Source organism: Lutra lutra, chromosome 5 (assembly GCF_902655055.1).
Source record: "Lutra lutra chromosome 5, mLutLut1.2, whole genome shotgun sequence".
NCBI classification, from domain to species: Eukaryota; Metazoa; Chordata; class Mammalia; order Carnivora; family Mustelidae; genus Lutra; species Lutra lutra.
In genome coordinates this window covers 114,478,646-114,501,623 of record NC_062282.1, presented here as the reverse complement: position 1 = coordinate 114,501,623, position 22,978 = coordinate 114,478,646, and the positions used below count along the sequence as shown (strand labels likewise).

The 22,978-nt window shown below is 37.6% G+C and overlaps 1 protein-coding gene across 11 annotated transcripts in view; it reads left to right on the top strand.

The window, feature by feature from the left end:
- Positions 1–693: 693 nt before the first annotated feature.
- MEF2C (myocyte enhancer factor 2C) overlaps positions 694–22,978 on the top strand; it is a 177,652-nt gene continuing 155,367 nt past the window's right edge. For 2 of the 11 annotated variants that reach the window (XM_047730001.1, XM_047730000.1), the window contains exons 1-2: positions 695–910; positions 16,419–16,505. The gene's annotated coding sequence lies outside the window, so the exon portion shown is untranslated. Of the gene's footprint in view, positions 911–16,418; positions 16,506–20,784; positions 21,096–22,978 lie in introns of those variants that run through there. The other 9 variants (XM_047730007.1, XM_047730010.1, XM_047730009.1 and 6 more) reach the window with 6 other exon arrangements.

Genomic DNA, 22,978 nt, shown 5'->3' with positions numbered 1-22,978 from the left:
ACACATGATAAATGTCCTTACCTTAAAGAGTAAGAATTCTAGCTTCACCAGCTCCTAAACATCCAGGGTTTCCATCAACATTAACTGTCATTTTAGATGTAGTAGTGGGGTCCTAGATTCTCAATAGTTTAAGGGCTACGAGCACACAATTTTGACATTCAGTCTCTCAGAACTACAGGCTGTCTAATTTTGGTAGCATGATTAATCCCTCCTATGTGATAAGTTTTAACCTTCTAATATTTCTCTGGATCGAAAAGAACAAATGAGCTACAGCAAAAAATGGCAACTAACTTTAACGCTTAACACAATTTAATAATCTGAAATGAAGTAAGTGTGTGCTATGTTTCCATTAAAAAGTTTCCAGCCACAATTAATTGAACAAAAACTTGTCTTGTTCCAAGATTATTCTTGGAAATGTAATTTTAAAGTCTGCGTGAAATGAGGAAACTTACTTTTTTACCATATGAAAGCAATCTCATTTTTTAGGAATGATTTTTGGATAGGCTTCCAATTTGATATTTTCCATTTGAACTAGCAGCATAGGGGCTTGGCAGGGGGAGGGGAGGGAAGCAATTCTGTGTTCTTTTGCCAGCACTGACAAAGGTCTGGTTGTCAGTGATACCTTTACAGCTAAATTTACCCCAGAGTGACAGGAACAGGTGCACCTCGGCCTGCCAGACACTTGTGCACAGGGATCACGCATCTTACGGCTTGACGATCAAGGGGGGAAAGCCTGGGTCTTCATAGAAAAGGAGAAGAGACAAACGCAGCCCAAACTGGGGGGTTTCTCTTCAAAGCCAGCTGGTCTGGCTTTATTCTACAGGAATTTTTTTACCTGTCAGGGTTTGGACAACAAAGCCCTCAGCAGGTGCTGAAGGGTACAACTTCCTGGAGAAGCAGAAAGGCACTGGTGAGTTTCAATTGCCAAAATATATTTTTTAATCTTTAAAAGTTGATTTTGTTATCTTGGAAGAGGCACTGGTGAGGAACCTACATTCAGAAAGCTGATGAGACCATTGGAATCAGAGCCAACTAACTCAACAGTAGGTTTGCCTGGTGTAGAAAGTAGAGCTGTTACCATTTGACAATTTTTTACATTTAAAAAAAAAGAGTTTTATAGGAAAGACTTTATATTTGAATGTTGGGTCTCTTTCATTACTAACTCCAACATCTGAAAGATGAAGAATTAATTACATATATGATATTAGACTATTAGAATAAACACACAAATATCATTTCCTCTCTTTTTATCTAATTCTGTCATAATCTATTCTGAATAAAATGTTTTTTTAATAAATCAAATAAAAATGTGAAATGGTACATGCTCTTTTCAAACATTTCATGTGCTAGCATTTTTTATGTGTGCATGTGACAGGAATATGATTAGAAAGAATATAAAATTAGTTTTATTTATAATACATTTTTTAAAACATGTATTGCACAGAATATTTAATAATTAAAAGTAGCAACATTTTCTCATTATCTTACAAAGAGTTTCTTTGGAGAAAAATCTTTGGAATAAACAACCAAGACAGTACTAAAGCATGTTTTTACGTCACTGATTTCCAAAATTAGTACATTTATATATTTGGTATTTTTATTTTGAGAATTCGAAAGTTTAGGCAAAAATATTTTTTTTTCAGAGTAGGATTTTAATTAATACAAAACATGGAAAAATAAGACCACATGTCAGGATATATTTTTAAAAAAGTGATTCTATTTCAAGGACTCATTCTTTTAACTATGCTTCACAGCATTTCTCTACAAATTGTTGTATTATACAAATTGAAAACATTTATTTAAGCAAGTAAGGAGTTCAAAGCTAAAGACTATACATAGTAAACATATGAAACCATTTTAACAACCAAATTCCATATTCACAAACAACATGGGCTAATGAATGTAAAAGACACACAGCATACACCGATCAAGAATGCTATAAATTATTAGCCCTAAAATCAATTTTCTGGGCTGTGGGGGGTACAATTGGTACTTAAGAAGAGAAAGGCTCCTACCAATAAAAATTACTAATATTATGAGGTAATTGTTTTTTTGTGATAATCTCATAAATAATTTTCAATCTACATGCTTAACACATAGCTGTATAGTAGGAAAATAATAAGATCTGACTTTTTTTAATGACCATTACATCTAAAACAATTATCAAATCAATGATGATATGGATAAGCCACAAATTTATAAGTATCATACTCTGACTTAATTATTGTTTAAAATTATGAACTATTTGTGGTTTAAAAAATTATCTGAAATGATCTAGACAACAAAAAAATCTGATATTTTTAAAACATAATTAAAACCCAAATCTGATTTTCATTATAAATTACTACATATAGAATATCGTTCAGAAAATTAAAGTATATTCTATTTTTTTAAATGATATATTATGGTTTCAAACTGCTATTTTTGTGTGATATTCTGTCATCTTCATATATTGCTTCTGGTACCTAAGAAACCATGATCCAATATTGCATTTTTTAGATAGCTTCATTAGTCTCTTAAAGAATGATTATGTACTACATACACTTGATAATTTTGTTATTTATCTAGTCTGTTAAGTACTATATTCCTAAAGAATCAGAGCATTCATTTTTTAGAAATAAGTACTACAAACCTGAACACACACTCTTAAGTCAACTTTAAAATTACATTTGTGAATTCTTTATGTGTATTACTATTGGCTATAAGTATTATACAGTTTGTCATTAACACTCAATATAAGCCATACAAAAGCTTCTTCTAAACTATTTTTCATGACTCTTGTGAATTATTTACGTGTGACTGAACCTATTAGAGATAATGTTAGGTATAGCCCAAATATTCATAAATAACCAAAATTTGTCATCTTAATCATGCCCTGAATTGTGGGCTTAATCCAAAATTTCATGTTTTTTTCTTGTAATTATGGAGAGAAGCTTTAATTCCTAGTACAACTTGCAGCTACATTTTGTACTTTCCCATAAACCTTCAACTTTGTGTCACAAAAATACCTATGCCAACTCCCTCAATGTATGGAAATGACTTCTTTTAATAAGTCTTAGTCAGAAATTACGATGATGTTGCAATGACTCATATGTGTCCTAAAAGTTTAATTTAAAAACATACTTTTAAATTTTAAGCTTTATTTGCAATGTATCCTCACAGCTTAAGAATGGCTTATTTATAGTGGAGAAAAATTAATTATTCTCCTGTTTCAGAAAAACATTTGAAAAACATTTTGTTTACCCATAGACACACAGGGAAAATCCTGATTCTCCCAGCAACTAATGTCAACAAATTGTATTGTGAATACCAATCTATTTAATTTCAGGACAATGAAGCTTCCAGCTAAAATGGTTTACTTGTAAGTATTTAAAGACACAAAAATACTTTGGCAGCTTTAAATGTATCTCCTCATTGACCAGCCACCTGACTGACAGCTGTCAACTGTCTATGGGCCAAATGTAACCCAGTAAAGATAAAAATTACATATTACTCATCCCTGTTGATAATACCTGGTGCCAGTAAAGTCTTCAAGTAGGAATAACTAGACTTTAGATATAAAGAAGTAAAAAGGGAATCATTTCTGCCACCCACAATCCCTCCTTTGTCATTAACTTATTTCTCCTTCCTTTTCCACTTATCCCACTTGTCTTGATACCCATAGCTCACACTTAAAAAGAGTTAATTTCCTTAAAGAAACTTCAGATGTATGTAACAAGTGTGTGACCATGAAAATACTGGGCAGCCAGGTAATGATGCCCACACATTTCTTTCAATCAAATCTTCTTTTGAGCTCATGGAGTGTTTGAATTGTGGGAAAGAGTCTTTGATGCTTTCAACTACTCATTTTTAAAAAAAATGAAATGGAAGCACAAAAATAAAATTTACCCAAGGTCACCAGCATGACGATGTAGATGTAGACTTGGCTCTGTCTCCCAACTTCACATCCAGTGATTTTTTTTTCTGTTAGACTTTAAACATGTGGACAATGAAACTATAAGTAAAAGAGAGCACATGGAAAATTAATGTGAGACATTCCACTGGGGAATTGTTTGCAGCCACCAAACTTAATACCTTCTTAAAGAAATACAGTTTTATCAAAGCATATTAAAATGTAGCTTTAAAAAAAAGAACATAAACCATTAAAATACCTATGGTACAAATGCTTTTTTAGATTCTCTTTACTATTTAACCTGATTTCCAAATTAAAAACATTTATGGTGTTTATGAAACAGCAGAAAGAAAAATTAATCAATGGCAATATAGATGTTTAGAAGATAAATGACAAATTCAGGTTGCAAATTTTTTTGAAATATTAGAAAACAATTAAAAATACAAAATATACCAAAGCATAAGCATACATACATTACCTAAGTACAGAATATACTAAATAGTTCACATAACCAACACAACAACTAACAAGTGTCTGTGTGTGTGTGTGTGTGTGTGTGTGTGTTAATTACAAAACCCCTCAGGACCCCCAGAGACCTCACCAGCAAATGTTTCCTAACAGCTCAGAAATTCTATGACTCAACAATCCTGTATTAATATAAGTATCTGGTATTTATTCAAATAATTATTAATTATATTAATATTTTATATTGCTATAATATAATTTGTTGTTAATGCTGCACATCATATTGATTCAATCAAGGTCATGAAAATATATTCAAACTAAATATTTTATTCTTCTCTGACCCTTTAGAAAAGAAATCATTTAGAAGGTAACTACCATGTTCTGAATTTAAAAGTATTTATTTTAACCTGAGCTTTAGAGCTGTATTTGCCTGTGAGAAGTTTGCTTTAAAACCCAAACAAGCAAATGAATTTTTTAAGGAGGGAGACCTTTAAACATTAATATAGAATATGAGAGGAAATTGGAGACAGGATTTCCCTGCAAGGAATTTGGGTAGAATAATCTCCAACAGCTCTATGATACCATTTAGCAACTAAATTATACAAAATATCTAAATTTACAAACATATTTGTTTATTCTATTACAATTAGTCAAAATCAACATTATTAATCGGCAAACCACTTAACAATATGCAATAACAGTATGCAAATCGATTGCAAGCAAAATAATCAGTAAATAATACCCATTTCTAGTAATTGTGAAAGACAGGGGTGTCAAGGCAAAATGTGCAAAAAATTCAGTCATCTTCCTGCATCTCAAAGGGGTGTTAGTGAAAGTGAATGACTTATCTCTCATCTACCTTTGAAGGGTCTTAAATGTTTTCTCATTAGAGCTGAAGAGTACTGTCAGAAGAGTACCAGAGTAGAAGTAGGCAACTATAAGTCATAATCTCTCTTTCACTGCTCAGTAATTTTGTGACTGGAAACAAGTCATGTAATCTCTGGGAGGATTCTGAAGGGATGTGACTCTTTGCTGGGCTATGCATAAATCAGAGGAAAGGCCGTTCTGGAAGGTGTTTATCCAGTAGAAGGTGTTTCTGTTCCTTCATGTGAGGTCCCAAAAGGATTCTGGATAATATTGGTGGGTTCTGGTCTCCAATGGCCTGCCCTGCCCCCTCCCTACTGCTATAAGAAGCCCACCATATTGGCAGCATTCCAAATAATTAAGCTAACACCAGTTTTTAGCCTATGAGATAAGTGTGGAAAACAAAATCACTTTACAATACACTACTGACCAGCTAGCCATATTTTTCCTACTTGGGTACCTTGCTAACAAAACATAAAAGGTCTTATCTTCAAAATTACTTTGTCACACATAGCTTGGAAATTTTCACTAATTTTATAAGGCGGAGTTGCCGCATACAAAAAACCTACTAGTCATTTAATGCTTTTATTAATATTTTTCAAAAAAATATATATTCTCCACACTTGCTGCTGTAAGCCAGCTTGAGAACATGTTTGCTCGTGTCAGAAAAATGTTGGAACAAGAAACAGGCTCATCAGAGAACCCCCTAATCTGAAGTGTTAAAAATATCTGGATCCAAGAGAAGTTAATAGTAGCAGCTGGCTACACAGAGAGGTTAAAAGGCTGAGAATATGGATCCCCTTGTCGCCTGGGATGACAATGTTGTGAAGGCCTTATATGACTGATCAGCACGCAGAGGTAATTATCAAGGTCATAAGGAATATTTGTATTAATTGAAAGTCTTTTTAGGGAAAAGCCACATTTCTCAAGTGATTATGAATGGGACTGGTCCTGGTTGCCAGGAATCGAGGCTCATAAGCCGCTGGCAGCCACAGAAGCATGAATGTGTGCTCCTCTCTGTTGTCACTGATGGTAGATGTCATGGGATCTGAAACCCATTTTACAGGTTTTGCTGATACTGGGATCCAAGAGCAGAGTTCACCCAAGAAAAAATAAGGACTGACCCTCAGATCCATAAGGATGAAGAACTGGGTCCCTGTATTGCTTAATCTGTCTTCTAATCATAATGGGCAGAATATATGTGCAATGTCCTTTTTGATTGTTTACAGTACAAGCCAAGACAAGCAATGGAAAGATTCATATCATTCTGACCTCTCATTGTTACTATTTTGAAAGGAATTCACGGATTTAGAAGTTCCATGAAACTAACGATTAGTTGAGAGCGTGGGAACCAATAATGTAGCAAATGTAAGGTTAAGGAATTAGAAGTCTTCACAGATCTTATGATCACTCTTACCCTAAGGAAGTGGCTTGAAAGCAAAAGATACATAAGAAACACCCAAGAAGCTAGTTTTAATGCAGATTTCTGAGGCTGTTGTTCAGGGGAGCTGAGATGGGGCCTAAGAATCTGAGTGACTTGAAGCCCTCTGATAAACTGTTTTCTGTGCTAGATTGTCCAGTCCTCACTAAAGGTGAGGGACTTTTTCAAGAAGGTTGGTTCTCTTGCTCTGCAGTAGCAAGAAAACCAGCACCCAGCGATCTTGGGTCCTAGGAGACCAAAGGAAGCCTATGGATACAGCTATAGAAGTTCTGTGTCCATTTTTATTTATTGTCAGATATAATTGCACTTAAATAGTCTGTTTATTTTAATTATTTCCATGTAGATTGGCAAATGGTAAGGTTCACCCAACACTAGAGATAAAGCAAAAATCATTCTCAAGTTCTACTTGAGTTTCAGGCACTAAATAAAACAGCTTTAAATATGAACAATGGCTTGAATTGACTCTTGAGAAAATTCATTAAAAGATAACAGAGTGCTGGTTACGAAAAGTATGTATATATACATATATATGTATGTGTGTGTATACATATATATATATGTGTGTGTGTGTGTGTGTATACACACTCGAGTTTTAGAATACTTGATCATCACTGACCCAGGGAGTTTAGAAGGCTATGGTCCAGCAATAATGTAGGAGAAACCACAGGCTTTATTCTCCTGTTCACGAGTTGTTTTGTGGCCATAGGCTACCCAAACGAGAGTCTCACAGCTACAAAAGGGTGAGGTGAGAATGTGTGAAACAGACTAGATGGATGAACATAAATCCTTTGAAAGCAGATAAACATCGCAAGCACATGCATTACTCGCTGTGAGTTAATCATCATTGTAATCAGAGTGATTATAGTGATTAATAACAAAAAAATCATAGAAACTCTTCTATGACCATATTATCTCTAGCATATATCAATTGTTTAGAAATAACTTCCCTTGTTAGCAGTATTTTATTTTGAAGGGATTCAAGTAAATAGAAAATTATTAATATCTTATGGTTCTGAAAGAGAAAATGTAACTTTCCAAAGCATGAAAAAAAATCTAATTGTTAATAACCAGTGGGGTGTGTGTGTGTGTGTGTGTGTGTGTGTGTGTGTTTTTATAGTTGTACTGGCTTTATAACTGAAAATAAAAAATTTACAACTGAAGATGAGAAGATGAAGCAGAAAAGATGAAGGAAGAAATAAGGAAAAGGGGAAGGAAATGGAAAAGACAGGATTAAATCTATTGATTAGCTATATCACTATTGCTAAAGGGATCGAAAGGCATAAGAAAATTGTAGAATGTTTCCTACTTACCCTTCTTTAAGCAGTGTTCAAGGTCTTTTACTTAGAATCCTATTTCCTCATCTCTGAATTTCTTCAGAATATATTATAAAGTATATTGTATTTGATATGGAGGCTCCATATTTACAGGTTTAATGCCATACAAAGTTGGGAAATATTTGATTCACGGGCCCTATCTTTGCACACAGGAAGATGCTTTGTCTGTGATTTCACAGAGGTCATAAGGGGCAGAATGTAGTTTTCCCTCCAACCTCGAACCTCTCCCCAACCCTTCCAAATTCTAACCTTCATCCAGGAAGCAATACACATGCTTGTCACAGGGCTCTTATATCCCCTTCAAGACATTTCTGGAGAAATAGTCACTAATTACACCTCTGATGGCTTTTGGAGGCAGAAGGGAGTTCACACAAGGTGAGACAAAGTGACAACATGGTAGCAATGGCACAAGGGACATGCAGCAACTGTGTGCCTCCTATGCAAGACGGGAATAGAAAAAGAGACTGGAACAACAGGTACCAAAGTGTTATTATATATTTTTAAAAAGATAGGTAGATAAATTTTCAAGGAGCATCATGGTACTTGGCTGATAGAGAGCTCATCTTTCAATCACAACCTCTTCAAAAATAATAGTTTCTTCTTCAAGTAAGAACCAGGCTTTCTATTTATTGGCTAGCACCTAGGGCTAACTTACACGTTGGCCAAGCGAGAGGGACCGGAGACATGATGAAAATCTCCTCCCTGAAGCATCTCCCCATCAACAGAGCAGGGAATTTATGGAAGTTGTGTAATCATAGATACTCCTTTGGAAGATGAACTCCTTTTAGAAAACTTCTGAAGAGAAGTTCATTTAAAGGAGTAACACATTGATACTGCATCATGAAGTAAACTGTTGGAGTGGAGGGCTCCTCTGATAGAACACAGTCCAAGAGAATTCTGGAACATAAAAAGAGTGCTGAGGAATGAAAGGACCTTGTGGGTCACATCAATGAAAGGCTGTGAGGAGACAGAGACACTCAATAAAGAGCTATTATTGATTTTAAAAATTGCTGCTGGGTGAGTGGAGCATGCCAGAGTGAAAGAAGGACAAGCTGAAGGTGAGTCTAGGGAGGCTGGTGATACAAAGACAAGCTTTAGCAACCTTACAATTTTGCCTATACCACACAGATAATATTGATTTTAAAAGACTTAAAAACTCAGATTTAATAAAAAGCCGCTAATTCTGTATATTTATGTGACGATTCCTTAAATTTAAGTGTAAGATTACGCAATCAATAAGCAATTTAGAAGATGTCTGACAGAACCAAAAAATAATCTTGGAGACTTATACTGAGCAAATGGATATATAATTACTTTCGTAAGTCTGACAAAATAAAATATGAACACACAAAAAATGTTTCTCTGAAAAGAATATGGAACACTGACAAGGATAATATAAATTGACAACTCCAGAATGTAAGATTCTTGGTATAATATACACTGGTTTAATCAACATATTATCCTATATATTTTATATTTATTTCAAATATAAAAAGCGATATTATAAAATAAAAACTGCTTTGAAGCATGAAAGCTGATAGAAAAGGAAACAACTTCTAAAATATTGTTAGATAAATAAGACATTGAGGTATTTTCATGCATGCAGTAGTCCTTAAAAATGAAATAGTATGTTAGTGAACATTTACTGAGCATTCTCTCTTTTTTTTTTTAAGATTTTATTTATTTATTTGACAGAGATCACAAGTAGGTGGAGAGGCAGGCAGAGAGAGAGCGGAGGAAGCAGGCTCCCCACTGAGCAGAGAGCCTGATGTGGGGCTCGATCTCAGGACCCTGGGATCATGACCTGAGCCGAAGGCAGAGGCTTTAACCCACTGAGCCACCCAGGCACCCCTACTGAGCATTTTCTACATGCCAGGCACTAGGTGACTATAGAAGTACAATCTTATGTCTTCCTCTCAGGAAAATTGTCATCCTATGGAGGTCCTGCCACGTTTTCTCTTTTATAACAAGGGCATTTTGAAAATTAAGGTCAAATGGTTATTAAGTCTGAGCCTGGATTCTAATTCAGCAACTCTGATTTACCCTTCCCTGTCCCTTTTACATTCCTTACAAAGGTATTTCCCATGATGTCCACATATGATATGTAACTTCTAATTGATGAAACTAACTTTTTAAAACTTTATGATGTTATTGCCAAAACGTCTACTTAAAGGCTACACTTTCACAGCAGGAATACCGTTGAAATTCCCCTTTTGTATCTGCAATTAGTGTCAATTTATGAGCCAGATATCAAATAATCTGCTGCTTTATAATCACATCATAGTTTCCATCAAGCACCTTGTTCACTACATTTGGTTTGGATTTAGTTTCACCAACAAATTCATCCTTAATGATAATGATTTGCCAACAATCAGTTAAGACTGAATAGCAAATTCCTAAGGAGATTTCTATAGAGACCTGTGCAAAGACATTATTACTGAAATAAGCGAATAACTTCCTAAGCTGTCTACCTGAAGAGGATGACACACATTTAGACATGTATTTCTAAAATATTTTCTGGTGGGGGGTAAAAAAATATCGATTACATCACCTCCTGATCTCATGATCCCTATAAGTGAGCAAAGCTTATGAGTCTAAGGATACAATACAGCATCACAGCTAAGAGCATCACTAGAAACAAACTAACCCAGCTTCATGTCCCTTGTCTGGCACTAGGGGCTATTAGACCCTGAGCAGGTAATGTCACCTCTCTAAGTTTTAGTTTTTAAAATCTGTAAAATGAAGAGAATTGTAGTTCCTGTCTGAATGGTTGTTGTTTGGATAAAAAGAAAAAAAAGTTTATAAAGCAGAAAATATAATTAATTAAAGCAATTAATACAAGACTAACAGTGAGTGGCCATTAAATATTACACACTTTAAATTTATTTCAACTCTCATTCGAATAAAGTAGTATTATTTTTACACATATACAAATATCCTTGTATTGTAAATATGAATATTATTCACATATAAATATCAAACTACAAATTTAGTAAAAAAAGGAAATCATCTATAGAAAATCAGACTTCCTTGGTTTGAGTCTTTGACTAAGTGAAGTACTATATACTGATAAATCAAACCAGTTTTAATGCCTGACAAATTTAAAAGTTTTACTGTATTTTACTTTTAATTCTCACCATATTGCAAAACAATTTAGAGAAACCTCATCCCAAACAATGAAAATCAATTCTCTCTTTTCCTGGTAAATTAGCATATGGATATAATTACGTATCTCCTTGTTTTCAAATTTAGTAAGTATGAGAAACATATAAATCTATGCATGATCTTGCCTTCCTGAAAAAATAAAATTTGTATTATTTTCCTTGGTTTCTAATTCTAGGTTATATACAAAATATTTAGAAGTAATTTTGTAAGTTCTCAACTATGTAAAACACCATCATTTGGAAAATTACCTAGAGAGATAAAGAAAACAAGGTACATTTTGCAGTGTGGTGGCTTTATTCTCTCCTTTCTAGATTTTTCTTATTTTGGTGTTCTTAATGAGGAGAGATAGCAGGTATACCAGATATAAATTGTTTGTTAATACTTTCTGAGTCCATTTTTCCCTGTAATACATATTTACACAAATTGAAATCAATAGAAATCACATACATCCCAAGTGGGACTTTATTAAAACCAAAAACGCAAAATGTCTATGGCTTCTGTTTTCCAAGAAGCAGCAAACAGTCCCCTAGGCATAGTTGTAATGTTGATCATGCATCCAACAGAGAACGACTGGGTCCCTCTTGAACAGAATGCTCCATTAGGCATTCCATGGGCTCCCCCTTCCTGGCAGGCCTTGGCCCAGCCCCATTGCCATAGATGGCCATCAGACATTTGGAATGACATAAGGAGATAATCTGAGCAGGCTCTGCCCTAAAGAATTCAAGCTAGCAGGGGACTGAAGATATCAATGTCTTCTTGGCTGACAACAGCATTCCAAAGGTCAACCAGGGTGAAAGAGGATGGACTTGGAGTTTCCAGTGCCTTTTCAACAACCAAGCAGCTAACAAGTATAAAGAAGCATCCCTCAAGACAAAAAATAATAATAAATTAAGACAATAAAATTCTGGAAGTATACTAGAGATGCCATGTCTGTGAAAGGGAAATAAAACAACATACATCCATTCAGTCAGGGAATTTTAGGTTTGAAAAGATCACCTCTCTTAAAAATAAAACAAACAGTTCTCATCCTAAACCAATTCCCACCCCTCTGGACAATCTACTTCTCCAACTTTTTATACAGTGTCAGCCCTTGTACGGATGAATATGGAACTTAATGGTGTAGAAGTAGAAGTTCTTTGCAGAAGAATAAGAATGTCTTTTACTACAGTTTACCAATTTCCCAGCCCTGTGCTTTGTTGGGTGGCTCATTTAATCCCCATAACAAAGTTTTAAGAGTAGCACTTTATGTTTCACATTTTACAGATGAGGAAACTGAGGCAAAGGGAGGTTCCATAACATGTACCTAATAGTATCTTCATCGAATTTGGGGAAGACTATGCTTTACTAACAATTTCCTTAACAATTACTTAACAATTTCCACCTTATACAATACTTTTCCTCCCTGACCTTAAGAGTGTTTTTTAGCTTTTACTTTAAAAGGATAATTCCATTTCCTCAGATTTTTTTTTAAGTATAAATAAGAACAATGTTATCCCAACCAGTCTCTAGAAGAAGACATGATTTCAATCTATGAAACTACCAGTAATACATTTTTAGTTTAGGAGACAGTGTTCCTACACACCTTATTCTTTACTAGAATTTCTTCCTAGAAGAATGCTTGGAAGTATTTTCTCTTGTAAAAGGGTACTCCTGTCAAATCTGTCAGATCACCTTTCTATAGGGCGAATTTGCCTAGTCAGTCTCAGGTAAGGTGCCCTGGTCTTGCACAAAGTATAGTAGATAGACCCTGCCTGGTGACCTTCACTTCTTTCTAAATTCATGGCGTGATTTAGGGGTACATCTGTTAATTTCTCTGGGCCCCATTTGTCTACCCTGTAAAAAATTAGGTGCTTGTGTTAAATGTTCCCCAAGACCTCTTTCAGCAAGAAGATACGGAAATTCTGACTTTAAAACTTTCCACACTAGTGCCAGGAAATGCAAATGCCAAGAGTGTCCTAAAATTTGGCTGGTATCATAAAGCAGATTCATTCTTTCTTTCTCTTTCTCTCTTTCTTTCTTCTTCTTCTTCTTCTTTTTTTTTTTAACCAGCATTCATTTAAAACTCTAGAGCAGCACATTCCAATAGAACTTTACGCAATGATGGCAACGTTCAACATCTCGCAGTCAAATAAGGTAGCCACTAGCCGCCTGTGGCTACTGAGCACTTGAAATGTGGCCAGTATAACTGGGGACCTGAATTTTGAATTTTATGTAATTCTAATAAGCTTAAACTTAATGAGCCACAGGCGGCTAGAGGCTCCCATATTGGCGGCAGCTTATAGCTTCAAGAGCACGACAATATGTTTATATTTTACACCTTTGATTTATTCAGCCGAGTACTTTACAATGTCTTTGGAGCATTGATCTTTTCACCACTCTTGGAGCGTCTGGTACAGCTCCACAGTTAGATCAAAGAACAGCCCAGGCATTTGCATTTCGTGATGGCATTTTTTTGCGAGAGACCCCAGTATTGTTCTCACGTGCCAGCAAATAAAGGGGAGGGAAAGGGAAAGGAAGTTTTGGGGGGGGGGGGGGAGGGGTTGTGTCTTTTCTCCCCCGTCTCCCATTTGTCGTGTAACTTGGGGCCTTTCCCGAGCCAAGACGCGCACCTATCCACCGAGGCAGCTTAACTAGCAGACGCAGCAGTTGGGTGTTAGTTTTTTTCAATAATCGTGTAGACCCTGAGAGATTGGGCTGTAAAATCCAGCTCCGGGACCGCGTCCTTTCCTATTGGTCTGTCAGGTGAAAAACAGGGCTGACTGGCGGCGGGACAGGGGCGGCGGCCGGACCTGCGCCCGCCACTCCTTCTCCCCAAGGCGCGCAAAGCGCTCAGAGCCCCGGCGGCTCCAAGGGCCGCCGGACGCCGACCGCGTGCCAGCGCTTTGTGCACCGTGCGCGTAGGTGGGTTCACTGGGCGCCTCGCTCGGAACTCCCCGCCTCCCCAGCCCTCTGGGGTCGTCGCTCGCCAGCCTAGGGGAAATATCCCTGAGATCCCCAAACCAGACGAGCAGGGCAACTCCCCGACAACGCCACCGAGCTTCTCCAGGGCCCACCCACCACCGTTGCGCCCTCCTCCCATTCTCCACAGCCCACCACGCGGCCTCTACGCCAAACCACCAGCCGCTTTCCCCCGAGCCGTGACATCCCCCTCAAGACGCAACCCGGCACACTCCCCGCCAAGACAGCCCGCCCCCCTCCGCGCACCCAGGCCCACAGGCCCCTGGAGGGCCCCGAGCCCGCCTCCTCTTCGCCCGTGGCGCACGCACGTGGCGCACTCACCCCCTACTAGCTGCCTCCGAGCTCTAGAAACGCTCCCGGGAGGGAGCCCCCGCCCCCTCGGCTCCGTCCGCTCTGAGGAAAGTGGGTGGGGGGAAGCGAAGACGGGCTGAGAAGGAGTAGGTAGGTCGGTCCGCTCTGAGAAAAGTGGGTGGGGGGAAGTGGCGATGGGCAGAGAAAGGAGTATATAGGTGGAGAGCGGTGTTGGAGGGGACGACCGGCAATAATTGGATGGCGTTGCGGCTGTTGCGCCTCTGTGAACGCCCAGCCAGCGCGGATTCACTTTCCACACAAATCACCGGGAGGGATTGTTGCTGCCTGCAATCAATAACTCAGCAGAGTAAGCTGCTGAAACCACAGGCGTCCCCTGTCTGGGTCTCTTAAGGGGCCGTCCGAACCGATTTCCAGCCCTTGGCTTCCCAGACAAAGAAGTGGGCACCAAAACGCAGGACGGAGATTTTTTAACCCCCACCCCCACCCGGATCCCGGGTAAAGATCTTTAAAAATTAAAGGGCACACACGTAGAGAGGTATCTGGGGGCGGGGGGGGGGACACCAAACAGTTAAAAGGGGAAGTGTAACAATCCATTCTTTGACTTGAAGGTTTCTGTGATATTTCGAGAAATGGGATAGAATCAATGTTCCGATGAACATTTAACGATTTTCTAAGTGAAGGTAAAGTCCATTAAATTTAGCCATGCATATGGATACTTTTTAATCAGCCACACATTTGCAAGGAAATTACTGATCTAGCCTTATTTGGGCATACTGATCCAAGAAAAGGAAGAAATGTATCATAATTTGTAGTGGCATTGTTAAAAGCCTTAGCATATCTTTCAGACATTATTCCATGAAGATTGCATTTCTGCAAGGTGAAAAGGCCCTGGGAGATGTGTATTATGATTCCCACTTAACAGACTGTAATACCAAGCAGAGCTGGGAGAAAGGGTATTCACTAGGTCACCAGATACTACCCGTCACTAAGTTTAGACTAACTCACTGTAGGCCTGAGCCTAAAAGACTAAGCTCAGCTAACACCCCTAAAATAAAAGTGGCCAAAATTCATTTCTCCTTGCCTGAAGTAATTTAAAAATAAAAATAAATCTTAAGAATGTCAACCCAAATATAGAGGCTTTATAAATCTTAATGTGTCTTCACTATGAAAAGTCTTCTTGCTAAAACAAATGGGTAAATGGATATTGACCATCCTGGTCTGATAAGTCTCAAGGTTGGGAGGAATAGACTCATTCTGAAGCCAGGGAAAAGTTCATTTGTATGCTTGAAGTCATAGAAAGCTGGTTTCAAACAGAGATTAGAACACAGGAGCATTTGTCTGTGCTCAGTATAGTTCAACGCTGCGGGCTAGCATAAGGTATTATTGGTAATAGAATTCATAAAGGGTACTGAATCCACACCACTAATCCTGAAGTATTTAAAACTGCCCTTTGGGCGCCATACACAATAAGCCCTTTCAGCAACTTCAGTTGAAGCTTCGTTATCCCTACTTGACAAATTTTGTTAGCTTGGGATATGGTAGATTTGACTTCTCCTTTGTAATTCTTAATCAGATACAAAATTAAAGGTACAAAAAATAAAGATAAATATAGGCTCTTTAGATATGAGATAAAGGATATGATTAAACCTTGGCTTGGAATAACAAATCCTTTGCATATTGCAGATTCTCAATCACAAGTAGTCCATATGGTGTATACTGTGCATAGGCTAAAGCTGTACCTAAAGAATTTTTGAAATTTAGATATTTGGCACTATTTATATTAAAGGCTATAAGTATTTTCACAATTAATGATCATTTTAATTATTTTGTTTTTAACATACATTCATTTGTTTTAAAATCAGAATTAATACTGATGTTACTTCAGATTAGAAGTTTTAGAAATAAATTTATTTGAATGTACTTTAATATCAGCTTTCCTTAAAAAAAAGTTTTTAACTGTTACCTTGTTGTACTTACACATTTTAAGGTGCCAAAGAAGAGTTGAAAACTGTGAAGTAACTTCTATGAAGAGATGAAGTAAAGAATGGAAGGCAAATGACTGTATGTGTATGTGGTGAGTGCTTAACATTTGTTATATCATTTACCACCAAGCTAATTCATAAAGGTAAAACTGCCAAACTCCTTGTCATTAGATATCTATAATGTAGACACATAAAATGATAAAGCGTGATGGCAACCATTATATGCTTTATATTAAAAGCAATACCATGCCATTTTGCTTAAAGCTCACATATCACCTTGCAGGGCCTACCTTTGCAAGTCTCTTTTACAGTTAATCCATTTCAGGGGAAGTTATGTATGTCATCTCTATTGTAACTATAAAAAGATAACATTTTTAATGCTATTGGAATTTGTATCTTACTACTTTTTATATTTTTCTGAACTTCTATATTCAATTATCATGTTTGTGTTGAAAGTATTCTGGCTGAAGAACAAATACTATACAGTTGAATAATCTTGAGGGGTAGATTAATCTATAGGCTCTCTTCATCTTAGGGTGGGTTGCTGTGGCAACCGCCCCAGCTTACTTTAAAATAATTTTTTAAAGCTCACTTCAAGAGCTACACCCAGCGTGGGCCAAGCTTAAAAGCAGGCATACCCAGTGAACAGGGTTTTAGTAGACTGCTGATTTAATGTAGGGAAGTAGTAAAGAGAGGAGGGTGGAGTAAGATGGTATACAACCTTGAACAGAAATTAGAAATTAGCTTTTCTTAGAGTCAAGTCCTAAGGAGTATGCTCTCTGTAACTTCTGTGGTACTTCAGTTAAATACATTGCTAAACAATTCTTTTGGGGGGGGGGGACAAGTAAATATATATTTACATACATAATAAAGCACTCATGACAATTATTTAATGAAGGAAATATTTGGTGATTGGGGGAAAAAAGTTTATTTAAATAGTATGTGAATCCCAGACATCATTTTCTCTTAACCAGTTTGTCATCTTTTATTTAACATGGTAGGTCCCTAGTGTCCAACTGGCTTAAAGGGTGTGAGAATTTTCTACTTTCTAGTCATAGAACTGGAATAGATTGGAGAATTCACATAACTCATTTAATGAACAAGCAAACTGAAGCCCTGAAAAGACACACGCAGTACTTAGGCACAAATCTTGAACCAGAGAATATAGGTCTCCTAACACCTAGTACAAGCTCCTCCCTACACCAGAAAACATAATATAACCAAGTACCATTAGGTGGTAAAGATCAGGATGATTTTGGTTTAAAAAAAAAAAAAAATCCAGAGTATTTAAAGAATACAAAGCACAGTTTGTATTAACCACTTTGTGAATTACCGATGAATAATTTTAAATCTCAGTGACTTTCTATTGTATATTTCTGCACAACCTCTTCTGTTCTGCTTCAAATATGAAGGCTCATGGGAAGGAAACTAATGCTAATATTAACTTAGGTCACACATAATTAAGAAGCTAAATCTGCTGAGGGGAATATCTTATATTTTAAAAGGCCAACTGTGATACATTTCGGATCCAAATTATTTCCAAGTATTCACAGTGTGGGGTTATACATATTCCTGAATGCTTGTACTCTCATTGATAATTATGAGTTTGTTATAATGTTTATTATTAAATAATGCGTTAAGATGTTAAAAGGTAAAATAATTTATTTTTGAGGGAAAATCATCTAAAACTGAGGTGTACTGTGGTAAATAGAAATAATCTATAATCCATCAAAAATAATATGATTGAGTCATGTATTGCCTATGTCTATTCGCTCATGTAAAATAGGCTTTTACAATTCATTACATTAATTTCAGGCATTATGGCAATAAACTTATATGTTCCTGCAAAAGTTTTGCTTTGTCAAGGCATTTGTGAATCTAGAAAAAAATTAATTTCATTTTCCCACCATATATAGACATATCTTAGTATTCAAAATGTTATGCACCTTTAAATTTTTGGATTCTTTTTTTAGAAGTTGTACCTTAAATGAAAACCTGATACAGACTATCTCTGCCATATTATTAAAATGAATTCATGGTAGTAGCAAACTCACCAGATGAAAAACAAACAGGCAAACAAATATACTGTAGATACTAATCTGTAAAAAATAATATTTCAGATGGCTTTTGCTTTGTGACAGTTTGCCACGCTTTCCTATAATAAAAGCAAGAGATTCATCTTAGCTGTGCTGATAGTCACAGTGGTGATGAGCCAGAAGCCTGAAGATTGTTCAGATCTGGTTGTACTTGCCTGTAAAATCAACCTTCTCCTTTCAAGTGAAGCCTTGGGGCAGACACCTAAATGTTGACCCCACTCTTCTAAGAAAAGCTACTCACATCAAATAGCCCCTACAATGAAGCAGGAGGCTTTTTGAATCACACTGTCCTCACACATTAAAATAGTCTAGAGGCATGGTGCAGAACTTCACAGGAAATGCAACTAGTCATTGGGTTAAACACATAGTGCTGAAAGGATTTTTTTTTTAAGTGAGGAAATATCTTTAATTAGCTAGATATTTCAGTATGCACCTATTGTCTACTCCTGTACGTTCAACGTTTTTATTTCCTGAATGTATTTTCCCTTCTTCTTTTCACAATATTAAAGATTTTTTAATTTGATTCACACAGTTTATATGATCTATAGTTCCACTGGCGTGCAATCTTGTCTTTTCATGGTTTGTGTACTAGTTGATGTATTTTATCTTTGGCTTTATTGGGTGTGGTGTAATTGGCTAGAGAGGGAAGGTGCCTAACCCCTAGAAACCTTTCCTAAATCTTGAATATTAACCTTTTTTTTTTTCCCCCTGGTCAGGTCAAGTGTTTACTGGGCTTAAACCTTAACATAAGTATCTTCCTTATCAGTCTCTATTTCTGCTTCCTGTGCAGCTGAAACTCTTCAGGATAAGTGAAGTCATCAGCTATCGGATAGGGTAGCCTAATGCATTTGGGAAGTTGGTTTGGTTTACATGTTAATGCTCTGGATAAAATCCAGTAAGGTGTGGAAGAGATAGAAGTAGGAGGAGGGAGGGGAAATCTCCGAGGAAGCTGCCGCCTCGGTAAATATTTCTAAACTGATTAGAAAGTTCATGGCCCCGCGATGAAGTCGAGATTTCAGAACTGGTAATTATTTTTATTGCTTTGTACATTACTAACACATAGGAAGTATTTCGGCACGCTTTCTGGCCCTCCAATCTTTCTGGCCCGAAAACCGCGTATTCTGGGCGTGCAGGAAAAGCGCGCTGGAATCGAGTGCTGCAGACATCCTGGACGGTGGCTTTTACGCGTGAGTAACAGGAGCGCTCGGACCGGTGGAAGAAAGAAGTGGTTAACGCGTCTCCAAACGGGGGAAAAGTCGCAAGAGCAACTATTAGGGTCGCGCTCCTATTGGTCAGAGGAAAGATCCCGACTTTAGAAGGACTTTCCTGCTGGCTGGCTCGCAGAGTCCCCGGGGAGCGAGCGCGCTGCAGCCGGAGATGGTTCTCCTAGCGTTCTCAGCCGCAGCGTGGGGAGAGCAGGGAGCAGCCGCTCGCGATGTTGTCTTCATTTCGCGCAATAAAGAATTGTCATTAGGTTTGCGTATGGCATGTGCCATTACCCCACCGTAAAACTAAAATTAGCAAAATGTCAGGAATGGAAAGATTGATTCACCAAGATGCAATTATCATTTAAAAGTGCTTGATTGAGGTACTGATGTTCAGTGATTTATTCTGCATACCATATACATAATTAAAGTAGTGTAGTGGAGTAATTTATCAATCTAGTTGAGACTGGAGGGGTGAGGAGGGAACTGCTGTATGTTTGTTTTATTAAAATGCTCCGAGGTCTAGTCCCGCCCCCCTTTTGCGAGAGTGAAACTGATGATTTCTCTAGCTCGCGAGGAGAGAGTCAACGGTTTGGGATTGTGAGGGAGAGAGACGGAGAGGAAAAGGCAGCGCGAGGCGGAGGCAAAGGCAAGGGCAAGGACAAAATAAAGGGAAAAAAGAAGGCAAGAGGCACTTCTTAGGACGTGACGCTTAGAACCCCAAGCCCGTCTGCTCCGTTTTCCCTGCCACCCCCGCCTCCCCTCTCAATATCCTTCCACCACTGCCCCCCCCCCCCCCGCCTTTTTTACGCGTTGTTTCAAAGGCTGCGAGCGGCTCTCCTTTTCCCATTCGTCTTCTGTCACTTCCTTCCTGGACGCAGTTTTCTGGACGAGTCTGGTTACTTTTAATCTGGCCGGCTGCTGAGAGCTACTTTCTCCTCCTCCTCCTCCTCCTCCTCTTCCTCCTCCTCCTCCTCTTCCTCCTTCTTTTCCTCCTCCTCTTCCTCCTCCTCCTTCTCCTCCTCCTCCTCTTCCGAGCGGCCTCGGCGCGCGCGAATGCGCGGCCCCGAGCGCGCCTCCCCCGCGCGCGCTCCCTCCGCGCGCGCACACACTTCGTCTCCAGCTCTCTGCTCGTTCTGCTCTCAGTCACAGACACTTGAGCACACGCGTACACCCAGACATCTTCAGGCTGCTATTGGATTGACTTTGAAGGTTCTGTGTGGGTCGCCGTGGCTGCATGTTTGAATCAGGTGGAAAAACACTTCAAGGCTGGACGAAGTAAAGATTATTGTTGTTTTTTTTTTTTTTTTTTTTTTCTCTCTCTCTCTCTCTTAAGAAAGGAAAATATCCCAAGGACTAATCTGATCGGGTCTTCCTTCATGTAAGTACCTCTGACATTTCTCGAGGAAATGGAAATAGCCTGGGTATTGTCTCTGAAATCTGCATCAGTATATTCCACCGCACTGGGTCTATTCCTGTGCCTTTTTGAAGGCTGAAGTTGAGGTTTGTTGTGCATTCTTTTTTTTTTTTTTTCTTAATTCCGTGATTTCCTGGTCTGTTGCCGAAAGTAACTTTTTAGATAGTCTTATCCGTTTGCCATCAGTTATTGAAATCACTCCTGACTCGTTCTTGCCACACCAATGTGTTTAAAGTTTCATGAAGTTAGTTCACGTCATTAGCATGTTTGATATGGTGGAGTGTGTGGAGCCTGGTCGATTTTAATATTTCACAGAATGTTCTGTGACCTTGAAGTACATGCCTTAAGATTTAGCCGCTAGTTTACTGTGGAAAGATGCTCCTGTGAGTCCCCCCAATGACTCTGATTTGCTTTGGGTTATGCTTCTGAGCCACTAATTCTTGGGATTAGTTTGAGCTAAAGCATGGCTGTCTGTCAGAGTATACCTTTGTGCATCTCCTTCCCTTACCAAAGTGCTGGCTTGATAGAGGGCTTCTCAGTTGGTGTGGGCAAAAAGTAATATCCTGGCCACGGTAGTCTACATTTCACAATTCGTATTGGGGTTCAGTATATGCATTGCTGTTCAGGTCAAGTCAAATTCATAGCTATTTAAAAAGAAATGAGGTTAAGACACTTTAATTGCCTTCTCTTTGGACTTTGGATGAAAGTTACCAAACTCAGTGATAAAGTTTGGCACAAAGGCAGTATATATATAGACACAACATATTGTTTATTGTATTATTTAAATGCTAGGCAAGGATTTAAATTTAATACTAATGTTATCTTCTTCCCAGAATATGGCTATTAATTCTTAAAGGAAATTTTATATCTGAAACATTTCCAACTATTCTAGGTCCAGTAGTTACCATTTTTTGGAAAAAGCTCTTTTCTTCACAATGTAGGAATGTGTGTCTTTTGTATAAAATACCTTTATATGTAAATGCTGACAGTATAATAAGTAGAATCAGGCTCTCTGCCAGTTCTTTAACTGGTCCTCAGTGGAGAATTGCTTTGACACAAACTGCATTTTACTATTGTGAATCTGATACTAACTCTAATAGTCACTGTCTTGTGAAATGGTTAGTGACTGCATATATTTTCTAAGTGCTATAAAGGGAACTCCAGCCACCTCATTATATCAGTCCAAAAAAGTGACCAGCCTCTTTTTCACTGGCACCTTGCAGTGGAATTGTGGTTGCAGGGTAAAGATGTTTATATAGAGTATAATAACTCCAATCCCTAGAGACTTGGAAGGACATGGAAATGTGACCACCTGTGAACCCCGTTTAACCTCTGTATTGCATACTAAGTTTAGCTTTAAATAGATTAACAATCTCCAATTCTCCAATTTGAAACTGAAACATCTTACTTCACTTTTAAAATAATACCAGTTTTGGCTAGTCTTTGAAAATGCTCAGTATGTACCAATCTGATACTAGCAGTATTTTTGTTTTTCCATCAGTTTCAGTTAAATATAATGCAGTTAATAAACCATATTTTGTCTTCCCGTGTATGCATAAAATTATTAAATTAAAAGGAGTAGTTTAAAGCAAGTAGATTCAGAACTTGACAGGTAAAATGAGATATGCCTATCTAATATCCCATCTCAAGAGGAAAAATAATCTCTAAATCAAAAATCTCAATTTATTTGTGGAAAGTACATTTGGCTATGTAGTAGAGTACAAACTCAATTTTAAAAGTTTTCGTCAAAGCACACTTTAAATTCAATGTTTAAAATATGATTCCCCAGTCATGTTAAGGAGACAATAGTTGGCAGTTATCTTTGCTTCAAGTTTTACTAAACTTTA